We start from the raw sequence: 25,762 nt of genomic DNA, 5'->3' as shown, positions 1-25,762 counted from the left end.
CGAACTGACTTGACTCATCCTCTTTACATCAGCACTGACTTCACACCTCTTCACATTAGCACCGAATGCCTTCCTCCTCTTCAGATCAGCAATGACTTCACTTCTCCTCTGCACATCAGCAGCGACTTCAATACTATTCACATCAGCACTGACTTCACTCCTCCTCTTCATATCAGCACTGACTTCACTCCACTTCTTCACATCAGCACTGACTTCACTCCTCCTCTTCACATCAGCACTGACTTCACTCCACTTCCTCACATCAGCACAGACTTCATTCCTCTTTACATCAGCACTGACTTCACTGCTCTTCACAACAGCACTGACCTCAATCCTCTTCAATTCAGCACTGACTTCACTCTTCTTCACATCAGCTGTGACTTCACTCCTCCTCTTCACATCAGCAATGACTTCACTCCTCCTCTTCACTTCAGCACTGACTTCGCTAAACTTCTTCACATCGGCACAGACTTCATTCCTCTTTACATCAGCACTGACTTCACTGCTCTTCACATCAGCACTGACTTCACTACTCTTCACATCAGCTGTGACTTCACTCCTCCTCTTCACATCAGCAATGACTTCACTCCTGATCTTCACATCAGCACTGACTTCAATCCTCTTAACATCAGCATTGTCTTTACTACTCCTCTTCAAATCAGCACTGACTTCACTCCTCCTATTCCCATCAGCAATGACTTCACTCCTCTTCTTCACATCAACAATGACTTCACTCCTCTTCACATCAGCACTGAATTCACTCCTCCCCTTCGCATCAGAACTGACTTCACTCCTCCTCTTCATATCAGAAATTATTTCACTCCTGCTCTTCATATCAGCACTGACTTCACTCCTCCTCTTCACATCAGCACCGACATCACTCCTCTTCTTCACATCAGCGCTGACTTCACTCCTCTTTACATCAGCACTGACTTCAATCTTCTTCACATCAGCACTGATGTCACTGCTCTTCACTTCAGCACTGACATCACAATTCTTCACATCAGCACTGACTTCACTACTCTTCACATCAGCACTGACTTCACTCATCGTCATATATGCGCTGAATTCATTCCTCTACACATCAACAATGAATTCACTCCTCCTCTTCACATCAGAACTGACTTCACTCCTCCTCTTTACATCAGCACTGAATTTACTCCTGCTCTTCACATCTGCACTCTGTTCACTTCTCCTCTGCCCATCAGCACCGAAGTCAATCCTATTCACATTTGCACTGACTTCACTTCTCCTCTTCACATCGGTCCTGACTTCACTCCTCTTCTTCACATCAGCGCTGACTTCACTCCTCTTTACATCAGCACTGACTTCAATCCTCTTCACATCAGCACTGATGTCACTGCTCTTCACATCAGCACTGACATCACAATTCTTCACATCAGCACTGACTTCACTACTCTTCACATCAGCACTGACTTCACTCCTCCTCTTCACATCTGCACTAACTTCACTCCTCCTCTTCACATCAGCACTGACTTCACTCCACATCTTCACATCAGCACAGACTTCATTCCAATTCACTTCAGCACTGACTTCACTCCACTTCTTCACATCAGCACAGAACTCATTCCTCTTCACATCAGCACTAACTTTACTCGTCCTATCTCCATCAGCACTAACTTAACTCTACTTCTTCACATCAGCACTGACTTCACTCCTCCTCTTCACATCAGTTCTGACTTCACTCCTCCTCTTCATATCAGCAAGAACTTCACTCCTCCTCTTCACATCAGCAGTGACTTCACTCCTCCTCTTCACATCAGCACAGACTTCAATCCTCATGTACACATCAGCACTGACTTCACTCTTCTTCACAGCAGTACCGACTTCGATCCTCTTCACATCTGCACTGACTTCACTCCTCCTCTTCACATCAGCACCGACTTGACACCTCCTCACATCAGCACCGACTTCACTCCTCCTCTTCACATCAGCACAGAATTCACTCCTCCTCTTCACATCAGCACTGACTTCATTCCTCTTCACATGAGCACTGCCTTCTCTCCTCTTCACATCAAAACCAACTTCACTCCTCTTAACATCAGCACCAACATCACTACTCCTCTTCCCATCAGCACCGAATTCACTCCTCGTCACATCAGCAGCGATTTCACTCTTCGTCTTCACATCAGCACTGATATCACTGTTCATCTTCATATCTGCACTGACTTCACTCGTCCTCTACACATCAGCACTGACTTCACTCCTCCTCTTCACCTCAGCACTGACTTCACTCCTCCTCTTCACATCAGCACTGAATTCACTCCTCCTCTTCACATCAGCACTGACTTCACTCCTCCTCTTCACATCAGCACTGACTTCACTCTTCTTCACATCAGAACTGATTTCACTCATCCTCTTTACATCAGCACTGACTTCACTCCTCTTCACATCAGCACCGCATTTGTTCCTCCTCTTCAGATCAACACTGACTTCCCTCCACCTCTTCACATCAGCACTGAAATCAGTCCTCTTCACATCCGAACTGACTTGACTCATCCTCTTTACATCAGCACTGACTTCACTCCTCTTCACATTAGCACCGAATTCGTTCCTCCTCTTCAGATCAGCAATGACTTCACTTCTCCTCTGCAAATCAGCAGCGACTTCAATACTATTCACATCAGCACTGACTTCACTCCACTTCTTCACATCAGCACTGACTTCACTCCTCCTCTTCACATCAGCACCGACTTCACTCCAGTTCCTCACATCAGCACAGACTTCATTCCTCTTTACATCAGCACTGACTTCACTGCTCTTCACAACAGCACTGACCTCAATCCTCTTCAATTCAGCACTGACTTCACTCTTCTTCACATCAGCTGTGACTTCACTCCTCCTCTTCACATCAGCAATTACTTCACTCCTCCTCTTCACATCAGCACTGACTTCACTCCACTTCTTCACATCAGCACAGACTTCATTCCTCTTTACATCAGCACTGACTTCACTGCTCTTCACAACAGCACTGACCTCACTCCTCTTCAATTCAGCACTGACTTCACTCTTCTTCACATCAGCACTGACTTCACTACTCTTCACATCAGCTGTGACTTCACTCCTCCTCTTCACATCAGCAATGACTTCACTCGTGTTCTTCACATCAGCACTGACTTCACTCCTCTTAACATCAGCATTGACTTTACTACTTCTCTTCAAATCAGTACTGACTTCACTCCTCCTATTCACATCAGCAATGACTTCACTCCTCTTCTTCACATCAACAATGACTTCACTCCTCTACACATCAGCACTGACTTCACTCCTCCTCTTCACATCAGCACTGACTTCACTCCTCCTCTTCATATCAGAAATTATTTCACTCCTCCTCTTCACATCAGCACCGACTTCATTCCTTTTGACATATGAATTGACTTCACTCCTCCTCTTCACAACAGCACTGACTTCACTCCTCTTCTCATCAGCACTGACTTCACTCAACCTCTTCAAATGAGCACGACTTCACTCTTCCTCTTCACATCAGCACTGACTTCATTCATCTTCACATCAGCACTGACTTCTCTCCTCCTCTTCACCTCAGCACTGAATTCACTCCTCTTCTTCACATCACCACTGACTTATCTCCTCCTCTCCAAATCAGCAATGACTTCATTCCAACTATTCACATAAGCACTGACTTCACTCCTCTTCTCATCAGCACTGATTTCACTCCACCTCTTCACATCAGCACTAACTTCACTCCTCTTCACATCAGCACTGACTTGATTCCTCGTCATTTCAGCTCTGACTTCACTCCTCTTCACATCAGCACGGACTTAACTTACCCGCTTCACATCAGCACTGACTTCCCTCCTCTTCATATCAGAACTGACTTCATTCCCCTTCACATCAGCACTGAATTTACTCCACCTCTTCACATCAGCACTGACTTCACTCATCGTCATGTCAGCACTGAATTCATTCCTCTACACATCAGCACTGAATTCACTCCTCCTCTTCACATCAGAACTGACTTCACTCCTCCTCTTTACATCAGCACTGAATTTACTCCTGCTCTTCACAACTGCACTCTGTTCACTTCTCCTCTGCCCATCAGCACCGACTTCAATCCTACTCACTTTTGCACTGACTTCACTCCTCCTCTTCACATCGGTCCTGACTTCAATCCTCTTCTTCACATCAGCGCTGACTTCACTCCTCTTTACATCAGCACTGACTTCAATCCTCTTCACATCAGCACTGATGTCACTGCTCTTCACATCAGCACTGACATCACAATTCTTCACATCAGCACTGACTTCACTACTCTTCACATCAGCATTGATTTCACTCCTCCTCTTCACATCTGCACTAACTTCACTCCTCCTCTTCACATCAGCACTGACTTCACTCCACTTCTGCACATCAGCACAGACTTCATTCCTCTTCACTTCAGCACTGACTTCACTCCACTTCTTCACAACAGCACAGACTTCATTCCTCTTCACATCAGCACTAACTTAACGCGTCCTATCTCCATCAGCAATAACTTAACTCTACTTCTTCACATCAACACTGACTTTACTCCTCTTCACATCAGCACAGACTTCATTCCTCTTCACTTCAGCACTGACTTCACTCCACTTCTTCACATCAGCACAGAACTCATTCCTCTTCACATCAGCACTAACTTTACTCATCCTATCTCCATCAGCACTAACTTAACTCTACTTCTTCACATCAACACTGACTTTACTCCTCTTCACATCAGCACTGACTTCACTCCTCCTCTTCACATCAGTTCTGACTTCACTCCTCCTCTTCATATCAGCAAGAACTTCACTCCTCCTCTTCACATCAGCAGTGACTTCACTCCTCCTCTTCACATCAGCACAGACTTCAATCCTCATGTACACATCAGCACTGACTTCACTCTTCTTCACAGCAGTACCGACTTCGATCCTCTTCACATCTGCACTGACTTCACTCCTCCTCTTCACATCAGCACCGACTTGACACCTCCTCACATCAGCACCGACTTCACTCCTCCTCTTCACATCAGCACAGAATTCACTCCTCCTCTTCACATCAGCACTGACTTCATTCCTCTTCACATGAGCACTGCCTTCTCTCCTCTTCACATCAGCACCAACTTCACTCCTCTTAACATCAGCACCAACATCACTACTCCTCTTCCCATCAGCACCGAATTCACTCCTCGTCACATCAGCAGCGATTTCACTCTTCGTCTTCACATCAGCACTGATATCACTGTTCATCTTCATATCTGCACTGACTTCACTCGTCCTCTACACATCAGCCCTGACTTCACTCCTCCTCTTCACCTCAGCACTGACTTCACTCCTCCTCTTCACATCAGCACTGAATTCACTCCTCCTCTTCACATCAGCACTGACTTCACTCCTCCTCTTCACATCAGCACTGACTTCACTCCTCCTCTTCACATCAGCACTGACTTCACTCCTCTTCACATCAGCACCGAATTTGTTCCTCCTCTTCAGATCAACACTGACTTCTCTCCACCTCTTCACATCAGCAATGAAATCACTCCTCTTCACATCCGAACTGACTTGACTCATCCTCTTTACATCAGCACTGACTTCACTCCTCTTCACATTAGCACCGAATGCGTTCCTCCTCTTCAGATCAGCAATGACTTCACTTCTCCTCTGCACATCAGCAGCGACTTCAATACTATTCACATCAGCACTGACTTCACTCCTCCTCTTCATATCAGCACTGACTTCACTCCACTTCTTCACATCAGCACTGACTTCACTCCTCCTCTTCACATCAGCACTGACTTCACTCCACTTCCTCACATCAGCACAGACTTCATTCCTCTTTACATCAGCACTGACTTCACTGCTCTTCACAATAGCACTGACCTCAATCCTCTTCAATTCAGCACTGACTTCACTCTTCTTCACATCATCTGTGACTTCACTCCTCCTCTTCACATCAGCAATGACTTCACTCCTCCTCTTCACTTCAGCACTGACTTCACTAAACTTCTTCACATCAGCACAGACTTCATTCCTCTTTACATCAGCACTGACTTCACTGCTCTTCACATCAGCACTGACTTCACTACTCTTCACATCAGCTGTGACTTCACTCCTCCTCTTCACATCAGCAATGACTTCACTCCTGATCTTCACATCAGCACTGACTTCAATCCTCTTAACATCAGCATTGTCTTTACTACTCCTCTTCAAATCAGCACTGACTTCACTCCTCCTATTCCCATCAGCAATGACTTCACTCCTCTTCTTCACATCAACAATGACTTCACTCCTCTTCACATCAGCACTGAATTCACTCCTCCCCTTCGCATCAGAACTGACTTCACTCCTCCTCTTCATATCAGAAATTATTTCACTCCTGCTCTTCATATCAGCACTGACTTCACTCCTCCTCTTCACATCAGCACCGACATCAGTCCTCTCTTCACATCAGCGCTGACTTCACTCCTCTTTACATCAGCACTGACTTCAATCTTCTTCACATCAGCACTGATGTCACTGCTCTTCACTTCAGCACTGACATCACAATTCTTCACATCAGCACTGACTTCACTACTCTTCACATCAGCACTGACTTCACTCATCGTCATATATGCGCTGAATTCATTCCTCTACACATCAGCAATGAATTCACTCCTCCTCTTCACATCAGAACTGACTTCACTCCTCCTCTTTACATCAGCACTGAATTTACTCCTGCTCTTCACATCTGCACTCTGTTCACTTCTCCTCTGCCCATCAGCACCGAAGTCAATCCTATTCACATTTGCACTGACTTCACTTCTCCTCTTCACATCGGTCCTGACTTCACTCCTCTTCTTCACATCAGCGCTGACTTCACTCCTCTTTACATCAGCACTGACTTCAATCCTCTTCACATCAGCACTGATGTCACTGCTCTTCACATCAGCACTGACATCACAATTCTTCACATCAGCACTGACTTCACTACTCTTCACATCAGCACTGATTTCACTCCTCCTCTTCACATCTGCACTAACTTCACTCCTCCTCTTCACATCAGCACTGACTTCACTCCACATCTTCACATCAGCACAGACTTCATTCCAATTCACTTCAGCACTGACTTCACTCCACTTCTTCACATCAGCACAGAACTCATTCCTCTTCACATCAGCACTAACTTTACTCGTCCTATCTCCATCAGCACTAACTTAACTCTACTTCTTCACATCAACACTGACTTTACTCCTCTTCACATCAGCACTGACTTCACTCCTCCTCTTCACATCAGTTCTGACTTCACTCCTCCTCTTCATATCAGCAAGAACTTCACTCCTCCTCTTCACATCAGCAGTGACTTCACTCCTCCTCTTCACATCAGCACAGACTTCAATCCTCATGTACACATCAGCACTGACTTCACTCTTCTTCACAGCAGTACCGACTTCGATCCTCTTCACATCTGCACTGACTTCACTCCTCCTCTTCACATCAGCACCGACTTGACACCTCCTCACATCAGCACCGACTTCACTCCTCCTCTTCACATCAGCACAGAATTCACTCCTCCTCTTCACATCAGCACTGACTTCATTCCTCTTCACATGAGCACTGCCTTCTCTCCTCTTCACATCAAAACCAACTTCACTCCTCTTAACATCAGCACCAACATCACTACTCCTCTTCCCATCAGCACCGAATTCACTCCTCGTCACATCAGCAGCGATTTCACTCTTCGTCTTCACATCAGCACTGATATCACTGTTCATCTTCATATCTGCACTGACTTCACTCGTCCTCTACACATCAGCACTGACTTCACTCCTCCTCTTCACCTCAGCACTGACTTCACTCCTCCTCTTCACATCAGCACTGAATTCACTCCTCCTCTTCACATCAGCACTGACTTCACTCCTCCTCTTCACATCAGCACTGACTTCACTCTTCTTCACATCAGAACTGATTTCACTCATCCTCTTTACATCAGCACTGACTTCACTCCTCTTCACATCAGCACCGCATTTGTTCCTCCTCTTCAGATCAACACTGACTTCCCTCCACCTCTTCACATCAGCACTGAAATCAGTCCTCTTCTTCACATCAGCGCTGACTTCACTCCTCTTTACATCAGCACTGACTTCAATCTTCTTCACATCAGCACTGATGTCACTGCTCTTCACTTCAGCACTGACATCACAATTCTTCACATCAGCACTGACTTCACTACTCTTCACATCAGCACTGACTTCACTCATCGTCATATATGCGCTGAATTCATTCCTCTACACATCAACAATGAATTCACTCCTCCTCTTCACATCAGAACTGACTTCACTCCTCCTCTTTACATCAGCACTGAATTTACTCCTGCTCTTCACATCTGCACTCTGTTCACTTCTCCTCTGCCCATCAGCACCGAAGTCAATCCTATTCACATTTGCACTGACTTCACTTCTCCTCTTCACATCGGTCCTGACTTCACTCCTCTTCTTCACATCAGCGCTGACTTCACTCCTCTTTACATCAGCACTGACTTCAATCCTCTTCACATCAGCACTGATGTCACTGCTCTTCACATCAGCACTGACATCACAATTCTTCACATCAGCACTGACTTCACTACTCTTCACATCAGCACTGACTTCACTCCTCCTCTTCACATCTGCACTAACTTCACTCCTCCTCTTCACATCAGCACTGACTTCACTCCACATCTTCACATCAGCACAGACTTCATTCCAATTCACTTCAGCACTGACTTCACTCCACTTCTTCACATCAGCACAGAACTCATTCCTCTTCACATCAGCACTAACTTTACTCGTCCTATCTCCATCAGCACTAACTTAACTCTACTTCTTCACATCAGCACTGACTTCACTCCTCCTCTTCACATCAGTTCTGACTTCACTCCTCCTCTTCATATCAGCAAGAACTTCACTCCTCCTCTTCACATCAGCAGTGACTTCACTCCTCCTCTTCACATCAGCACAGACTTCAATCCTCATGTACACATCAGCACTGACTTCACTCTTCTTCACAGCAGTACCGACTTCGATCCTCTTCACATCTGCACTGACTTCACTCCTCCTCTTCACATCAGCACCGACTTGACACCTCCTCACATCAGCACCGACTTCACTCCTCCTCTTCACATCAGCACAGAATTCACTCCTCCTCTTCACATCAGCACTGACTTCATTCCTCTTCACATGAGCACTGCCTTCTCTCCTCTTCACATCAAAACCAACTTCACTCCTCTTAACATCAGCACCAACATCACTACTCCTCTTCCCATCAGCACCGAATTCACTCCTCGTCACATCAGCAGCGATTTCACTCTTCGTCTTCACATCAGCACTGATATCACTGTTCATCTTCATATCTGCACTGACTTCACTCGTCCTCTACACATCAGCACTGACTTCACTCCTCCTCTTCACCTCAGCACTGACTTCACTCCTCCTCTTCACATCAGCACTGAATTCACTCCTCCTCTTCACATCAGCACTGACTTCACTCCTCCTCTTCACATCAGCACTGACTTCACTCTTCTTCACATCAGAACTGATTTCACTCATCCTCTTTACATCAGCACTGACTTCACTCCTCTTCACATCAGCACCGCATTTGTTCCTCCTCTTCAGATCAACACTGACTTCCCTCCACCTCTTCACATCAGCACTGAAATCAGTCCTCTTCACATCCGAACTGACTTGACTCATCCTCTTTACATCAGCACTGACTTCACTCCTCTTCACATTAGCACCGAATTCGTTCCTCCTCTTCAGATCAGCAATGACTTCACTTCTCCTCTGCAAATCAGCAGCGACTTCAATACTATTCACATCAGCACTGACTTCACTCCACTTCTTCACATCAGCACTGACTTCACTCCTCCTCTTCACATCAGCACCGACTTCACTCCAGTTCCTCACATCAGCACAGACTTCATTCCTCTTTACATCAGCACTGACTTCACTGCTCTTCACAACAGCACTGACCTCAATCCTCTTCAATTCAGCACTGACTTCACTCTTCTTCACATCAGCTGTGACTTCACTCCTCCTCTTCACATCAGCAATTACTTCACTCCTCCTCTTCACATCAGCACTGACTTCACTCCACTTCTTCACATCAGCACAGACTTCATTCCTCTTTACATCAGCACTGACTTCACTGCTCTTCACAACAGCACTGACCTCACTCCTCTTCAATTCAGCACTGACTTCACTCTTCTTCACATCAGCACTGACTTCACTACTCTTCACATCAGCTGTGACTTCACTCCTCCTCTTCACATCAGCAATGACTTCACTCGTGTTCTTCACATCAGCACTGACTTCACTCCTCTTAACATCAGCATTGACTTTACTACTTCTCTTCAAATCAGTACTGACTTCACTCCTCCTATTCACATCAGCAATGACTTCACTCCTCTTCTTCACATCAACAATGACTTCACTCCTCTACACATCAGCACTGACTTCACTCCTCCTCTTCACATCAGCACTGACTTCACTCCTCCTCTTCATATCAGAAATTATTTCACTCCTCCTCTTCACATCAGCACCGACTTCATTCCTTTTGACATATGAATTGACTTCACTCCTCCTCTTCACAACAGCACTGACTTCACTCCTCTTCTCATCAGCACTGACTTCACTCAACCTCTTCAAATGAGCACGACTTCACTCTTCCTCTTCACATCAGCACTGACTTCATTCATCTTCACATCAGCACTGACTTCTCTCCTCCTCTTCACCTCAGCACTGAATTCACTCCTCTTCTTCACATCACCACTGACTTATCTCCTCCTCTCCAAATCAGCAATGACTTCATTCCAACTATTCACATAAGCACTGACTTCACTCCTCTTCTCATCAGCACTGATTTCACTCCACCTCTTCACATCAGCACTAACTTCACTCCTCTTCACATCAGCACTGACTTGATTCCTCGTCATTTCAGCTCTGACTTCACTCCTCTTCACATCAGCACGGACTTAACTTACCCGCTTCACATCAGCACTGACTTCCCTCCTCTTCATATCAGAACTGACTTCATTCCCCTTCACATCAGCACTGAATTTACTCCACCTCTTCACATCAGCACTGACTTCACTCATCGTCATGTCAGCACTGAATTCATTCCTCTACACATCAGCACTGAATTCACTCCTCCTCTTCACATCAGAACTGACTTCACTCCTCCTCTTTACATCAGCACTGAATTTACTCCTGCTCTTCACAACTGCACTCTGTTCACTTCTCCTCTGCCCATCAGCACCGACTTCAATCCTACTCACATTTGCACTGACTTCACTCCTCCTCTTCACATCGGTCCTGACTTCAATCCTCTTCTTCACATCAGCGCTGACTTCACTCCTCTTTACATCAGCACTGACTTCAATCCTCTTCACATCAGCACTGATGTCACTGCTCTTCACATCAGCACTGACATCACAATTCTTCACATCAGCACTGACTTCACTACTCTTCACATCAGCATTGATTTCACTCCTCCTCTTCACATCTGCACTAACTTCACTCCTCCTCTTCACATCAGCACTGACTTCACTCCACTTCTGCACATCAGCACAGACTTCATTCCTCTTCACTTCAGCACTGACTTCACTCCACTTCTTCACAACAGCACAGACTTCATTCCTCTTCACATCAGCACTAACTTAACGCGTCCTATCTCCATCAGCAATAACTTAACTCTACTTCTTCACATCAACACTGACTTTACTCCTCTTCACATCAGCACAGACTTCATTCCTCTTCACTTCAGCACTGACTTCACTCCACTTCTTCACATCAGCACAGAACTCATTCCTCTTCACATCAGCACTAACTTTACTCGTCCTATCTCCATCAGCACTAACTTAACTCTACTTCTTCACATCAACACTGACTTTACTCCTCTTCACATCAGCACTGACTTCACTCCTCCTCTTCACATCAGTTCTGACTTCACTCCTCCTCTTCATATCAGCAAGAACTTCACTCCTCCTCTTCACATCAGCAGTGACTTCACTCCTCCTCTTCACATCAGCACAGACTTCAATCCTCATGTACACATCAGCACTGACTTCACTCTTCTTCACAGCAGTACCGACTTCGATCCTCTTCACATCTGCACTGACTTCACTCCTCCTCTTCACATCAGCACCGACTTGACACCTCCTCACATCAGCACCGACTTCACTCCTCCTCTTCACATCAGCACAGAATTCACTCCTCCTCTTCACATCAGCACTGACTTCATTCCTCTTCACATGAGCACTGCCTTCTCTCCTCTTCACATCAGCACCAACTTCACTCCTCTTAACATCAGCACCAACATCACTACTCCTCTTCCCATCAGCACCGAATTCACTCCTCGTCACATCAGCAGCGATTTCACTCTTCGTCTTCACATCAGCACTGATATCACTGTTCATCTTCATATCTGCACTGACTTCACTCGTCCTCTACACATCAGCCCTGACTTCACTCCTCCTCTTCACCTCAGCACTGACTTCACTCCTCCTCTTCACATCAGCACTGAATTCACTCCTCCTCTTCACATCAGCACTGACTTCACTCCTCCTCTTCACATCAGCACTGACTTCACTCCTCCTCTTCACATCAGCACTGACTTCACTCCTCTTCACATCAGCACCGAATTTGTTCCTCCTCTTCAGATCAACACTGACTTCTCTCCACCTCTTCACATCAGCAATGAAATCACTCCTCTTCACATCCGAACTGACTTGACTCATCCTCTTTACATCAGCACTGACTTCACTCCTCTTCACATTAGCACCGAATGCGTTCCTCCTCTTCAGATCAGCAATGACTTCACTTCTCCTCTGCACATCAGCAGCGACTTCAATACTATTCACATCAGCACTGACTTCACTCCTCCTCTTCATATCAGCACTGACTTCACTCCACTTCTTCACATCAGCACTGACTTCACTCCTCCTCTTCACATCAGCACTGACTTCACTCCACTTCCTCACATCAGCACAGACTTCATTCCTCTTTACATCAGCACTGACTTCACTGCTCTTCACAATAGCACTGACCTCAATCCTCTTCAATTCAGCACTGACTTCACTCTTCTTCACATCATCTGTGACTTCACTCCTCCTCTTCACATCAGCAATGACTTCACTCCTCCTCTTCACTTCAGCACTGACTTCACTAAACTTCTTCACATCAGCACAGACTTCATTCCTCTTTACATCAGCACTGACTTCACTGCTCTTCACATCAGCACTGACTTCACTACTCTTCACATCAGCTGTGACTTCACTCCTCCTCTTCACATCAGCAATGACTTCACTCCTGATCTTCACATCAGCACTGACTTCAATCCTCTTAACATCAGCATTGTCTTTACTACTCCTCTTCAAATCAGCACTGACTTCACTCCTCCTATTCCCATCAGCAATGACTTCACTCCTCTTCTTCACATCAACAATGACTTCACTCCTCTTCACATCAGCACTGAATTCACTCCTCCCCTTCGCATCAGAACTGACTTCACTCCTCCTCTTCATATCAGAAATTATTTCACTCCTGCTCTTCATATCAGCACTGACTTCACTCCTCCTCTTCACATCAGCACCGACATCAGTCCTCTCTTCACATCAGCGCTGACTTCACTCCTCTTTACATCAGCACTGACTTCAATCTTCTTCACATCAGCACTGATGTCACTGCTCTTCACTTCAGCACTGACATCACAATTCTTCACATCAGCACTGACTTCACTACTCTTCACATCAGCACTGACTTCACTCATCGTCATATATGCGCTGAATTCATTCCTCTACACATCAGCAATGAATTCACTCCTCCTCTTCACATCAGAACTGACTTCACTCCTCCTCTTTACATCAGCACTGAATTTACTCCTGCTCTTCACATCTGCACTCTGTTCACTTCTCCTCTGCCCATCAGCACCGAAGTCAATCCTATTCACATTTGCACTGACTTCACTTCTCCTCTTCACATCGGTCCTGACTTCACTCCTCTTCTTCACATCAGCGCTGACTTCACTCCTCTTTACATCAGCACTGACTTCAATCCTCTTCACATCAGCACTGATGTCACTGCTCTTCACATCAGCACTGACATCACAATTCTTCACATCAGCACTGACTTCACTACTCTTCACATCAGCACTGATTTCACTCCTCCTCTTCACATCTGCACTAACTTCACTCCTCCTCTTCACATCAGCACTGACTTCACTCCACATCTTCACATCAGCACAGACTTCATTCCAATTCACTTCAGCACTGACTTCACTCCACTTCTTCACATCAGCACAGAACTCATTCCTCTTCACATCAGCACTAACTTTACTCGTCCTATCTCCATCAGCACTAACTTAACTCTACTTCTTCACATCAACACTGACTTTACTCCTCTTCACATCAGCACTGACTTCACTCCTCCTCTTCACATCAGTTCTGACTTCACTCCTCCTCTTCATATCAGCAAGAACTTCACTCCTCCTCTTCACATCAGCAGTGACTTCACTCCTCCTCTTCACATCAGCACAGACTTCAATCCTCATGTACACATCAGCACTGACTTCACTCTTCTTCACAGCAGTACCGACTTCGATCCTCTTCACATCTGCACTGACTTCACTCCTCCTCTTCACATCAGCACCGACTTGACACCTCCTCACATCAGCACCGACTTCACTCCTCCTCTTCACATCAGCACAGAATTCACTCCTCCTCTTCACATCAGCACTGACTTCATTCCTCTTCACATGAGCACTGCCTTCTCTCCTCTTCACATCAAAACCAACTTCACTCCTCTTAACATCAGCACCAACATCACTACTCCTCTTCCCATCAGCACCGAATTCACTCCTCGTCACATCAGCAGCGATTTCACTCTTCGTCTTCACATCAGCACTGATATCACTGTTCATCTTCATATCTGCACTGACTTCACTCGTCCTCTACACATCAGCACTGACTTCACTCCTCCTCTTCACCTCAGCACTGACTTCACTCCTCCTCTTCACATCAGCACTGAATTCACTCCTCCTCTTCACATCAGCACTGACTTCACTCCTCCTCTTCACATCAGCACTGACTTCACTCTTCTTCACATCAGAACTGATTTCACTCATCCTCTTTACATCAGCACTGACTTCACTCCTCTTCACATCAGCACCGCATTTGTTCCTCCTCTTCAGATCAACACTGACTTCCCTCCACCTCTTCACATCAGCACTGAAATCAGTCCTCTTCACATCCGAACTGACTTGACTCATCCTCTTTACATCAGCACTGACTTCACTCCTCTTCACATTAGCACCGAATTCGTTCCTCCTCTTCAGATCAGCAAAGACTTCACTTCTCCTCTGCAAATCAGCAGCGACTTCAATACTATTCACATCAGCACTGACTTCACTCCACTTCTTCACATCAGCACTGACTTCACTCCTCCTCTTCACATCAGCACCGACTTCACTCCAGTTCCTCACATCAGCACAGACTTCATTCCTCTTTACATCAGCACTGACTTCACTGCTCTTCACAACAGCACTGACCTCAATCCTCTTCAATTCAGCACTGACTTCACTCTTCTTCACATCAGCTGTGACTTCACTCCTCCTCTTCACATCAGCAATTACTTCACTCCTCCTCTTCACATCAGCACTGACTTCACTCCACTTCTTCACATCAGCACAGACTTCATTCCTCTTTACATCAGCACTGACTTCACTGCTCTTCACAACAGCACTGACCTCACTCCTCTTCAATTCAGCACTGACTTCACTCTTCTTCACATCAGCACTGACTTCACTCCTCTTAACATCAGCATTGACTTTACTACTCCTCTTCAAATCAGTACTGACTTCACTCCTCCTATTCACATCAGCAATGACTTCACTCCTCTTCTTCACATCAACAATGACTTCACTCCTCTACACATCAGCACTGACTTCACTCCTCCTCTTCACATCAGCACTGACTTCACTCCTCCTCTTCATATCAGAAATTATTTCACTCCTCCTCTTCACATCAGCACCGACTTCATTCCTTTTGACATATGAATTGACTTCACTCCTCCTCTTCACAACAGCACTGACTTCACTCCTCTTCTCATCAGCACTGACTTCACTCAACCTCTTCAAATGAGCACGACTTCACTCTTCCTCTTCACATCAGCACTGACTTCATTCATCTTCACATCAGCACTGACTTCTCTCCTCCTCTTCACCTCAGCACTGAATTCACTCCTCTTCTTCACATCACCACTGACTTATCTCCTCCTCTCCAAATCAGCAATGACTTCATTCCAACTATTCACATAAGCACTGACTTCACTCCTCTTCTCATCAGCACTGATTTCACTCCACCTCTTCACATCAGCACTAACTTCACTCCTCTTCACATCAGCACTGACTTGATTCCTCGTCATTTCAGCTCTGACTTCACTCCTCTTCACATCAGCACGGACTTAACTTACCCTCTTCACATCAGCACTGACTTCCCTCCTCTTCATATCAGAACTGACTTCATTCCCCTTCACATCAGCACTGAATTTACTCCACCTCTTCACATCAGCACTGACTTCACTCATCGTCATGTCAGCACTGAATTCATTCCTCTACACATCAGCACTGAATTCACTCCTCCTCTTCACATCAGAACTGACTTTACTCCTCCTCTTTACATCAGCACTGAATTTACTCCTGCTCTTCACAACTGCACTCTGTTCACTTCTCCTCTGCCCATCAGCACCGACTTCAATCCTACTCACATTTGCACTGACTTCACTCCTCCTCTTCACATCGGTCCTGACTTCAATCCTCTTCTTCACATCAGCGCTGACTTCACTCCTCTTTACATCATGACTGACTTCAATCCTCTTCACATCAGCACTGATGTCACTGCTCTTCACATCAGCACTGACATCACAATTCTTCACATCAGCACTGACTTCACTACTCTTCACATCAGCATTGATTTCACTCCTCCTCTTCACATCTGCACTAACTTCACTCCTCCTCTTCACATCAGCACTGACTTCACTCCACTTGTTCACAACAGCACAGACTTCATTCCTCTTCACATCAGCACTGACTTAACGCGTCCTATCTCCATCAGCAATAACTTAACTCTACTTCTTCACATCAACACTGACTTTACTCCTCTTCACATCAGCACTGACTTCACTCCTCCTCTTCACATCAGCACTGACTTCACTCCACCTCTTCATATCAGCAAGTACTTCACTCCTCCTCTTCACATCAGCACTGACTTCATTCCTCTTCACATGAGCACTGCCTTCTCTCCTCTTCACATCAGCACCGACTTCACTCCTCTTAACATCAGCACCAACATCACTACTCCTCTTCCCATCAGCACCGAATTCACTCCTCGTCACATCAGCAGCGACTTCACTCTTCGTCTTCACATCAAAACTGATATCACTGCTCATCTTCACATCTGCACTGACTTCACTCCTCCTCTACACATCAGCACTGACTTCACTCCTCCTCTTCACCTCAGCACTGACTTCACTCCTCCTCTTCACATCAGCACTGACTAAAAACCTCCTCTTCACATCAGCACTGACTTCACTCCTCCTCTTCACTTCAGCACTGACTTCACTCCTCTTCACATCCAATCTGACTTGACTCATCCTCTTTACATCAGCACTGACTTCACTCCTCTTCACATCAGCACCGAATTCGTTCCTCCTCTTCAGATCAGCAATGACTTCACTTCTCCTCTGCACATCAGCAGCGACTTCAAAACTATTAACATCAGAACTGACTTCACTCCTCCTCTTCATATCAGCACTGACTTCACTCCACTTCCTCACATCAGCACAGACTTCATTCCTCTTTACATCAGCAATGACTTCACAGCTCTTCACAACAGCACTGACCTCAATCCTCTTCAATTCAGCACTGACTTCACTCTTCTTCACATCAGCTGTGACTTCACTCCTCCTCTTCACATCAGCAATTACTTCACTCCTCCTCTTCACATCAGCACTGACTTCACTCCTCTTCACATCAGCACCGAATTTGTTCCTCCTCCTCAGATCAACCCTGACTTCTCTCCACCTCTTCACATCAGCCCTGAAATCAGTCCTCTTCACATCCGAACTGACTGGACTCATCCTCTTTACATCAGCACTGACTTCACTCCACTTCTTCACATCAGCACAGACTTCATTCGTCTTTACATCAGCACTGACTTCTCTGATCATCACAACAGCACTGACCTCACTCCTCTTCAATTCAGCACTGACTTCACTCTTCTTCACATCAGCACTGACTTCACTACTCTTCACATCAGCTGTGACTTTACTACTCCTCTTCAAATCTGCACCGACTTCACTTATCCTATTCACATCAGCAATGACTTCACTCCTCTTCTTCACATCAACAATGACTTCACTCCTCTTCACATCAGCACTGACTTCACTCCTCCTCTTCACATCAGCACTGACTTCACTCCTCCTCTTCATATCAGAAATTATTTCACTCCTCCTCTTCACATCAGCACTGACTTCACTCCTCCTCTTCACATCAGCACCGACGTCACTCCTTTTGACATATGCACTAACTTCACTCCTCCTCTTCACATCAGCAACAACTTCACTCCTCTTCACATCAGCACCGACTTCACTCCTCCTCTTCACAAAAGCACTGACTTCACTCCTCTTCTCATCAGCACTGACTTCACTCCACCTCTTCAAATCAGCACTGCCTTCACTCTTCCTCTTCACATCAGCACTGAATTCACTCCTCTTCTTCACATCACCACTGACTTAACTCCTCCTCTCCAAATCAGCAATGACTTCATTCCACCTATTCACATATGCACTGACTTTACTCCTCTTCTTCACATCAACAATGACTTCACTCCTCTTCACTTCCGCACTGAATTCACTCCTCCTCATCGCATCAGAACTGACCTCACTCCTCCTCTTCATATCATAAATTATTTCACTCCTCCTCTTCATATCAGCACTGACTTCACTCCTCCTCTTCACATCAGCACCGACTTCACTCCTCTTCTTCACATCAGCACTGACTTCACTCCTCTTTACATCAGCACTGACTTCAATCTTCTTCACATCAGCACTGATGTCACTGCTCTTCACTTCAGCACTGACATCACAATTCTTCACATCAGCACTGACTTCACTACTCTTCACATCAGCACTGACTTCACTCATCGTCATATATGCACTGAATTCATTCCTCTACACATCAGCAATGAATTCACTCCTCCTCTTCACATCAGCAATTACTTCACTCCTCCTCTTCACATCAGCACTGACTTCACTCCACTTCTTCACATCAGCACAGACTTCATTCGTCTTTACATCAGCACTGACTTCACTGATCATCACAACAGCACTGACCTCACTCCTCTTCAATTCAGCACTGACTTCACTCTTCTTCACATCAGCACTGACTTCACTACTCTTCACATCAGCTGTGACTTTACTACTCCTCTTCAAATCTGCACCGACTTCACTTATCCTATTCACATCAGCAATGACTTCACTCCTCTTCTTCACATCAACAATGACTTCACTCCTCTTCACATCAGCACTGACTTCACTCCTCCTCTTCACATCAGCACTGACTTCACTCCTCCTCTTCATATCAGAAATTATTTCACTCCTCCTCTTCACATCAGCACTGACTTCACTCCTCCTCTTCACATCAGCACCGACGTCACTCCTTTTGACATATGCACTAACTTCACTCCTCCTCTTCACATCAGCAACAACTTCACTCCTCTTCACATCAGCACCGACTTCACTCCTCCTCTTCACAAAAGCACTGACTTCACTCCTCTTCTCATCAGCACTGACTTCACTCCACCTCTTCAAATCAGCACTGCCTTCACTCTTCCTCTTCACATCAGCACTGACTTCACTCATCTTCACATCAGCACTGACTTCACTCCTCCTCTTCACATCAGTACTGAATTCACTCCTCTTCTTCACATCACCACTGACTTAACTCCTCCTCTCCAAATCAGCAATGACTTCATTCCACCTATTCACATATGCACTGACTTCACTCCTCTTCTTCAAATCAACAATGACTTCACTCCTCTTCACATCCGCACTGAATTCACTCCTCCTCTTCGCATCAGAACTGACTTCACTCCTCCTCTTCATATCAGAAATTATTTCACTCCTCCTCTTCATATCAGCACTGACTTCACTCCTCCTCTTCACATCAGCACCGACTTCACTCCTCTTCTTCACATCAGCGCTGACTTCACTCCTCTTTACATCAGCACTGACTTCAATCTTCTTCACATTAGCACTGACTTCACTACTCTTCACATCAGCACTGACTTCACTCATCGTCATATATGCACTGAATTCATTCCTCTACACATCAGCAATGAATTCACTCCTCCTCTTCACATCAGAACTGACTTCACTCCTCCTCTTTACATCAGCACTGAATTTACTCCTGCTCTTCACATCTGCACTCTGTTCACTTCTCCTCTGCCCATCAGCACCGAAGTCAATCCTATTCACATTTGCACTGACTTCACTTCTCCTCTTCACATCGGTCCTGACTTCACTCCTCTTCTTCACATCAGCGCTGACTTCACACCTCTTTACATCAGCACTGACTTCAATCCTCTTCACATCAGCACTGATGTCACTGCTCTTCACATCAGCACTAACATCACAATTCTTCACATCAGCACTGACTTCACTACTCTTCACATCAGCACTGATTTCACTCCTCCTCTTCACATCTGCACTAACTTCACTCCTCCTCTTCACATCAGCACTGACTTCACTCCACTTCTTCACATCAGCACAGACTTCATTCCTCTTCACTTCAGCACTGACTTCACTCCACTTCTTCACATCAGCACAGAACTCATTCCTCTTCACATCAGCACTAACTTTACTCGTCCTATCTCCATCAGCACTAACTTAACTCTACTTCTTCACATCAACACTGACTTTACTCCTCTTCACATCAGCACTGACTTCACTCCTCCTCTTCACATCAGTTCTGACTTCACTCCTCCTCTTCATATCAGCAAGAACTTCACTCCTCCTCTTCACATCAGCAGTGACTTCACTCCTCCTCTTCACATCAGCACAGACTTCAATCCTCATGTACACATCAGCACTGACTTCACTCTTCTTCACAGCAGTACCGACTTCGATCCTCTTCACATCTGCACTGACTTCACTCCTCCTCTTCACATCAGCACCGACTTGACACCTCCTCACATCAGCACCGACTTCGCTCCTCCTCTTCACATCAGCACAGAATTCACTCCTCCTCTTCACATCAGCACTGACTTCATTCCTCTTCAAGTGAGCACTGCCTTCTCTCCTCTTCACATCAGCACCAACTTCACTCCTCTTAACATCAGCACCAACATCACTACTCCTCTTCCCATCAGCACCGAATTCACTCCTCGTCACATCAGCAGCGATTTCACTCTTCGTCTTCACATCAGCACTGATATCACTGTTCATCTTCATATCTGCACTGACTTCACTCGTCCTCTACACATCAGCACTGACTTCACTCCTCCTCTTCACCTCAGCACTGACTTCACTCCTCCTCTTCACATCAGCACTGAATTCACTCCTCCTCTTCACATCAGCACTGACTTCACTCCTCCTCTTCACATCAGCACTGACTTCACTCTTCTTCACATCAGAACTGATTTCACTCATCCTCTTTACATCAGCACTGACTTCACTCCTCTTCACATCAGCACCGAATTTGTTCCTCCTCTTCAGATCAACACTGACTTCCCTCCACCTCTTCACATCAGCACTGAAATCAGTCCTCTTCACATCCGAACTGACTTGACTCATCCTCTTTACATCAGCACTGACTTCACTCCTCTTCACATTAGCACCGATTTCGTTCCTCCTCTTCAGATCAGCAATGACTTCACTTCTCGTCTGCACCTCAGCAGCGACTTCAATACTATTCATATCAGCACTGACTTCACTCCACTTCTTCACATCAGCACTTACTTCACTCCTCCTCTTCACATCAGCACCGACTTCACTCCAGTTCCTCACATCAGCACACACTTCATTCCTCTTTACATCAGCACTGACTTCACTGCTCTTCACAACAGCACTGACCTCAATCCTCTTCAATTCAGCACTGACTTCACACTTCTTCACATCAGCTGTGACTTCACTCCTCCTCTTCACATCAGCAATTACTTCACTCCTCCTCTTCACATCAGCACTGACTTCACTCCACTTCTTCACATCAGCACAGACTTCATTCCTCTTTACATCAGCACTGACTTCACTGCTCTTCACAACAGCACTGACCTCACTCCTCTTCAATTCAGCACTGACTTCACTCTTCTTCACATCAGCACTGACTTCACTACTCTTCACATCAGCTGTGACTTCACTCCTCCTCTTCACATCAGCAATGACTTCACTCCTGTTCTTCACATCAGCACTGACTTCACTCCTCTTAACATCAGCATTGACTTTACTACTCCTCTTCAAATCAGTACTGACTTCACTCCTCCTATTCACATCAGCAATGACTTCACTCCTCTTCTTCACATCAACAATGACTTCACTCCTCTACACATCAGCACTGACTTCACTCCTCCTCTTCACATCAGCACTGACTTCACTCCTCCTCTTCATATCAGAAATTATTTCACTCCTCCTCTTCACATCAGCTCCGACTTCATTCCTTTTGACATATGAATTGACTTCACTCCTCCTCTTCACAACAGCACTGACTTCACTCCTCTTCTCATCAGCACTGACTTCACTCCACCTCTTCAAATGAGCACTGACTTCACTCTTCCTCTTCACATCAGCACTGACTTCATTCATCTTCACATCAGCACTGACTTCTCTCCTCCTCTTCACCTCAGCACTGAATTCACTCCTCTTCTTCACATCACCACTGACTTATCTCCTCCTCTCCAAATCAGCAATGACTTCATTCCAACTATTCACATAAGCACTGACTTCACTCCTCTTCTCATCAGCACTGATTTCACTCCACCTCTTCACATCAGCACTAACTTCACTCCTCTTCACATCAGCACTGACTTGATTCCTCGTCATTTCAGCTCTGACTTCACTCCTCTTCACATCAGCACGGACTTAACTTACCCTCTTCACATCAGCACTGACTTCCCTCCTCTTCATATCAGAACTGACTTCATTCCCCTTCACATCAGCACTGAATTTACTCCACCTCTTCACATCAGCACTGACTTCACTCATCGTCATGTCAGCACTGAATTCACTCCTCCTCTTCACATCAGAACTGACTTCACTCCTCCTCGTTACATCAGCACTGAATTTACTCCTGCTCTTCACAACTGCACTCTGTTCACTTCTCCTCTGCCCATCAGCACCGACTTCAATCCTATTCACATTTGCTCTGACTTCACTCCTCCTCTTCACATCGGTCCTGACTTCAATCCTCTTCTTCACATCAGCGCTGACCTCACTCCTCTTTACATCAGCACTGACTTCAATCCTCTTCACATCAGCACTGATGTCACTGCTCTTCACATCAGCACTGACATCACAATTCTTCACATCAGCACTGACTTCACTACTCTTCACATCAGCATTGATTTCACTCCTCCTCTTCACATCTGCACTAACTTCACTCCTCCTCTTCACATCAGCACTGACTTCACTCCACTTCTGCACATCAGCACAGACTTCATTCCTCTTCACTTCAGCACTGACTTCACTCCACTTCTTCACATCAGCACAGACTTCATTCCTCTTCACATCAGCACTAAGTTAACGCGTCCTATCTCCATCAGCAATAACTTAACTCTACTTCTTCACATCAACACTGACTTTACTCCTCTTCACATCAGCACTGACTTCACTCCTCCTCTTCACATCAGCACTGACTTCACTCCTCCTCTTCATATCAGCAAGTACTTCACTCCTCCTCTTCACATCAGCACTGACTTCATTCCTCTTCACATGAGCACTGCCTTCTCTCCTCTTCACATCAGCACCGACTTCACTCCTCTTAACATCAGCACCAACATCACTACTCCTCTTCCCATCAGCACCGAATTCACTCCTCGTCACATCAGCAGCGAATTCACTCTTCGTCTTCACATCAAAACTGATATCACTGCTCATCTTCACATCTGCACTGACTTCACTCCTCCTCTACACATCAGCACTGACTTCAAACCTCCTCTTCACATCAGCACTGACTTCACTCCTCCTCTTCACATCAGCACTGACTTCACTCCTCTTCACATCAGAACTGATTTCACTCATCCTCTTTACATCAGCACTGACTTCACTCCTCTTCACATCAGCACCGAATTTGTTCCTCCTCTTCAGATCAACACTGACTTCTCTCCACCTCTTCACATCAGCACTGAAATCACTACTCTTCACATTCAATCTGACTTGACTCATCCTCTTTACATCAGCACTGACTTCACTCCTTTTCACATCAGCACCGAATTCGTTCCTCCTCTTCAGATCAGCAATGACTTCACTTCTCCTCTGCACATCAGCAGCGACTTCAAAACTATTAACATCAGAACTGACTTCACTCCTCCTCTTCATATCAGCACTGACTTCACTCCACTTCTTCACATCAGCACTGACTTCACTCCTCCTCTTCACATCAGCACTGACTTCACTCCACTTCCTCACATCAGCACAGACTTCATTCCTCTTTCCATCAGCAATGACTTCACAGCTCTTCTCAACAGCACTGACCTCAATCCTCTTCAATTCAGCACTGACTTCACTCTTCTTCACATCAGCTGTGACTTCACTCCTCCTCTTCACATCAGCAATTACTTCACTCCTCCTCTTCACATCAGCACTGACTTCACTCCACTTCTTCACATCAGCACAGACTTCATTCGTCTTTACATCAGCACTGACTTCACTGATCATCACAACAGCACTGACCTCACTCCTCTTCAAGTCAGCACTGATTTCACTCTTCTTCACATCAGCACTGACTTCACTACTCTTCACATCAGCAATGACTTCACTCCTGTTCTTCACATCAGCACTGACTTCACTCCTCTTAATATCAGCATTGACTTTACTACTCCTCTTCAAATCTGCACCGACTTCACTCCTCCTATTCACATCAGCAATGACTTCACTCCTCTTCTTCACATCAACAATGACTTCACTCCTCTTCACATCAGCACTGACTTCACTCCTCCTCTTCACATCAGCACTGACTTCAATCCTCCTCTTCATATCAGAAATTATTTCACTCCTCCTCTTCACATCAGCACTGATTTCACTCCTCCTCTTCACATCAGCACCGTCTTCACTCCTTTTGACATATGCATTAACTTCACTCCTCCTATTCACATCAGCAACGACTTCACTCCTCTTCACATCAGCACCGACTTCACTCCTCCTCTTCACAAAAGCACTGACTTCACTCCTCTTCTCATCAGCACTGACTTCACTCCACCTCTTCAAATCAGCACTGACTTCACTCTTCCTCTTCACATCAGCACTGACTTCACTCATCTTCACATCAGCACTGAATTCACTCCTCCTCTTCACATCAGTACTGAATTCACTCCTCTTCTTCACATCACCACTGACTTAACTCCTCCTCTCCAAATCAGCAATGACTTCATTCCACCTATTCACATATGCACTGACTTCACTCCTCTTCTCATCAGCACTGATTTCACTCCACCTCTTCACATCAGCACTAACTTCACTCCTCTTCACATCAGCACTGACTTCACTCCTCCT

The sequence above is a fragment of the Carcharodon carcharias genome, chromosome 34, assembly GCF_017639515.1.
Source record: "Carcharodon carcharias isolate sCarCar2 chromosome 34, sCarCar2.pri, whole genome shotgun sequence".
NCBI lineage: Eukaryota > Metazoa > Chordata > Chondrichthyes > Lamniformes > Lamnidae > Carcharodon > Carcharodon carcharias.
Note: the sequence above shows the minus strand (reverse complement) of the source record.